Source organism: Nicotiana sylvestris, chromosome 7 (genome assembly GCF_000393655.2).
Source record: "Nicotiana sylvestris chromosome 7, ASM39365v2, whole genome shotgun sequence".
Classification (NCBI taxonomy): domain Eukaryota; kingdom Viridiplantae; phylum Streptophyta; class Magnoliopsida; order Solanales; family Solanaceae; genus Nicotiana; species Nicotiana sylvestris.
This window is the reverse complement of record NC_091063.1, coordinates 57,564,414-57,569,463: the sequence shown is the minus strand read 5'-3', so window position 1 is coordinate 57,569,463 and position 5,050 is coordinate 57,564,414.

Here is a 5,050-nt window from a genome sequence, read left to right as displayed (position 1 = left end):
GAGGAAATTTATGACTCTGTTAACAGTCCGCGAACCAGAAATCCGAGTAAGGAATTCTGTTAACCCGGGAGAAGGTGTTAGGCATTCCCGGGTTCCGTGGTTCTAGCACGGTCGCTTAATTATCATATTTGATTTTATCTAATTTTAATACATGCTAGCTTATATGCCTTTTATTAATTTTACACCGCCTTTATTATAATTATTTTTTAAGAATTGCGACGTCATGAAAACGCGTTTCGAACCACGTCGCAATCAATGCACCCGTAGTTATCAACACATTTCGACTTCGTCGAGATTTGGATTTGAGTCGCATCAATGCGCACCCTAATTTTAAGAAGGTAATTTAATTAAATCGTGCCTAAAGATGCTAACGTAGCGTTATTTTGGGGAAAAGCCATGAAGTTCGCTAAACGGCCATCCCAAATTCTAATTATCTCGATAATTATTTTCTAAGGGCCCCACATTTATTTATTTTTGCGCGGTGAGGCTCGTCTCAATTTGTGAACCTCTTTTTTAACATTATTTATTTTTTAGCAATTTCGACATCATGAAAACATGTTTCGAACCACGTCACAATCATTGCACCCGTGATTTATCAACACATTTTGATTTTGTCGAGATTTGGATTTGGGTCGCATCAATGCGCACCCGAGTTTAGGAAAGTAATTTTTAAGTAAGTCGTGCTTAAAGATTCTAACGTATCGTTATTTTGGGGAAGGCGGTGAAATTCCCTAAACAACCTTTCCAAGTCTACACAATGAAATAATTATGCTATTAATTACTTGAGGATCCTAATTGATTAGGCCTACAATTTGTTGAATTTGAATTTGAATATCCAGGCATGAATACCGAATAAATGGGCTCTGAGCCCACAAAGCCCAACTCCTGCCATTGCACATGCTGCGGGCACAGGCCCTTAGAGCACTTAGGCGTTAGGTATAAAGCAGGCCCAAAATTTGGCTTGCAATCGTACAGCCCAGGGATCGAATCCTTGGGCACCTTTTGATTTCACTAATTTCTTGGGCTACCTGCTAGTATGCCAGGCCCAAAACTGGCCCAATATGAGGCTGTTAAATATGTGATTCATACTAGACCAAACTTAAAATCAACCATGCGTATAGAACTCCAAATCAACTACAACTTTTGCAGATTTGACTTCAGCATACTGTGAAACTTAAACAAATTGAAAATGACAATTGTATAAACATGAAATGCACAATTTAAACAGCCCACACCCTGGACTATATACATGAATCTAAATACCCAAATGTCCACTTACTAATTAAAATAATCAAACTCATGCTGGACAGTTCATCAGTCTCAATTATACCAATCAATTATTGGCTCGAATCAACACCAACTAAATCAATTAGTAACAGTCAGACAATTTAAACAAACTAAACTATGAAAAGGCAAGCAACAGACAATGTTTCCAAAGGCAACAGAATTCCAGTAGCATTCTCATTTTTTTCCACTTCAAACTTGGAGTTACATAGATGCGAGTCAAGGAAATGTACCTGGGAATTGTAATGAAAATAGAGAAAAGGAGAGGAATCAGCTATTTTCAATAGCAACAAGCAACAAACCCAGCAATGTTACACCCCAGAAACACAGGCAGATTGCTTTGAAAACCAGAAATATAAGCAGATTCCCACAGAGCAGTTTAACATACTTCCATCGTACCCCTGACCCTCACAGCTGAAACCAAACACACCTGTTATACTGCTAGACCCCAATACCCAGCTGAAGTCCAAAACTAGTAATGAAACTGTGAAGTTGTTTCAGATTTCTCCATATTTTGATGTTTTTGTTTTCTGAATAGTTTTGGAAATAGAATGCTGATTGAAATCAAAAGCGATAATGAGGGCTTAAATTGAAACTTAGAGCTCAAGGCATAAAGATGGAAAGCAGCCCCCTTTCCCAAGGCATTTTTATGCCCTTTATAGGCAACCCCAAAGAGAATAGACTAGATTCTGATTTTCCAATCAGTCCCTCCCTATTTTCAATTTGGTCCCTCTATTTTTATCTTGCTAAACAAGTAACTGCACTACAATTATCAAAATCTACACTTGCACCCCATTCTAGAAGGCCCTAAGGTATTCCTCTACCCATACAATACCTATACTCCCCTTCCCTATACCTTGATATTACTATTCCTATCAGAACTACCCTTTTCCATACCCAGATTACCCCTGAAAACCTTTCAAAATCACTGAACCTACCCTCATCCTTAACAGTTATACCCAATATCCTAACATTCTGAAACTAACTGAAATTAATCAACTAGCATTCAGAAACTAGCTAATCAGACTGACTGAACCAATTCTGTTCAATTATACCACTCAGACAAGCTAAACGAAATTAAACTGAGCTTAAGCTACCACAACTAATATTAAATGAACTTAAAACTAATTCTTAAACCACGAACTTATAATCATTCAACTAAATATCAAACTCAGAATCAACAGTAATTAACAGAATTTAAACTAACACATTCAAACCATAAAATTAACAGAACAAATAACGAACAACAACTGTAAATAATACTTCAATCATGCGAGTAAAAGAAGCAGTAAAAAAAAACTCACAAAGGCATAAGGGATTCCGGCCAGTCATGAACATCTGAATCCTTTCAGATTTTTGACGCGTAATATCTCTAACCATGTGTTCTGACCAGAGAACACATGGTTAAGGATACTACGGCTCGAAATCAAAAGGATTTGGTTTTAGGGTTTGGCCAGAAATTCTTAGATATAAGATTTGGGCCGTTTCATGGTGATTTGAAAGAAAACAACCACGGATTAGTGTTGAGGAAGGGCTGGGGGTTGTGGGGTGTGATTTTGGACTGATTTGGATGAACTTGTCACTTGGCCGGAAAACTTCAAATTAAGATTCGAAGAGTTCCGGCCTTGTTCGAGGTGAACCAATGGGTGCAATGTAAAGAGGAGAGTGATGGGGATCTGTGGTGTTAATCTCAGGGTGAACGACATAGTTTGTGTTCACCGCCGGCAAGGGATTTAGGGGTGGCGCGGATTAGGGTTTGAGGAGAAGGGGTGGGGTGAAGACGACGATGCAAATGGGGGTAGGAGGGAAGGTTCGGACACTTAAATAGTGGTAACCTAGTTAGTTCCGGACCGTTGGATTGATGAGATCCAACGGTCCTGATCCAAGGACCCCGAAACGACGCCGTTTCGTTTAGAAGAGAGGCAGACCGGGTAAGGACCTGGGCTGGACCGAATTAAAATGTTTGAGGCGTTTGGGCCTGAAAGGTTTTAGTGCATTTGGCCCAAATTTTGGGTCTCAAATAAGACCACTTTTATACTCTTATTATTTTTTATTTTCTTTTCTTGCTTTTACAATTTTTATAATAATTTTTATAAAGATGTAAAACTTAACACGAAATCCTGATTGTTTTAAAACAAAGACTAATTAATTCCTAAAATTGTTCAAAAACTATTTTGTGACAAATTCACAATCAAATCATTAAAAATGCAAAAGTGAACTATTTTGTGATTTTTCATGTTTTGTTCTAAATAAATTAATCCCCAATTGATACTAAAATATAAAACTAAAACCTAAATGCAAAAAATGCATATTTTTTGTATTTTATAAAAATTAACACGCACAAATAAAACGCAACAATTATCAGAAGATGACACCAAAACACACAAAAATTGTAAAAATAAAGAAAAATTATTTTGTTTGAGATTTTGGGAATTATTCATATATAGGGCAAAAATCACGTGCTCACACATGTGTAGTTCTGGGTTCATCTACGGAATATACCGATGAAATTATTGCAAGAACAAACACGCAATGTCGAAGCGGCAATGGTGAGCGGTTAAAGCTCGGGATAGTTGAAGGAACTAGAGCGAGATCGATCCTGCTAGGATAGCGGTTGCTTACTAGTTACCTGTAGATAAAAGATGCTACAAACATGTATTTGCGAATAATTAAACATGATGCAAATTCCCTTTGGACCATGACGATTGTCTTCGGACGGTTAAAGATGACGTCCTCAGACCATGAAGTCCTGGGCCATGAATTATTTAGTGAGGGATTTGCAATCCATGAAATGATATTCTCGTGCCATGAAGATGGTGCCTCCGAACCATGATGCCTTTGAATAATGATATGCAAGTTTGAGAGATCCTCAGGCCATGGTATAGTGTCTTCCGGCTATGAGGATGATGCTTTTAGACTATAATGCCTTCGGATAGATTGGCGATATTTCAGCCCATGATATGCAATAGTCATGATGTTGTCAAGAAAATGCTTAGTCTTGTGAAATGGAGGGCAGAGCTTAGCCCGATTAAAAAGAGAATAAAGAGTACTTAGAAATAGAGTAATATTCATGCAAATGGGGACATTGCTTAGTCCCGTGCAGATGGAGAGGCAAGGATTAGCCTCATGCAAGTATGGAGTCAAGGATTAGGCTCATGCAAATAGGGAGGCAAGGATTAGCCTCATGCAAATGTGGAGTTAGGGATTAGACTCGTGCAGATAGGGAGGCAAGGATTAGCCTCATGCAAATGTGGAGTTAGGGATTAGACTCGTGCAGATAGGGAGGCAAGGATTAGCGTCATGCAAATATGGAATCAGGAATTAGCCTCATGCAAATAGGGAGGCAAGGATTAGCGTCATGCAAATGCGGAGTCAGGGATTAGACTCATGCAAATAGGGAGGCGAGGATTAGCCTCATGCAAATGTGGAGTCAGGATTAGACTCATGCCAATAGGGAGGCAGAGATTAGCCTCATTCAAATAGGGAGTCAAGGATTAGACTCATGCAAACATGGAGTCATGGATTAGACTCATGTATATAGGGAGGCAGGGATTAGCCTCATGCAAATGTGGAGTGAGGGATTAGACTCATGCAAATAGGGAGGCAAGGATTAGCCTCATGCAAATAGGGAGTCAAGGATTAGACTCATGCAAATATGGAGAGGCAAGGACTAGCCTCCCGGAAATATGGGGGACAGGGATTAGTCCCATTCAAAAAGCGAGCAACAAATAAGAGTAGTATATGTCTTAGCTGGAAATGTATTCGA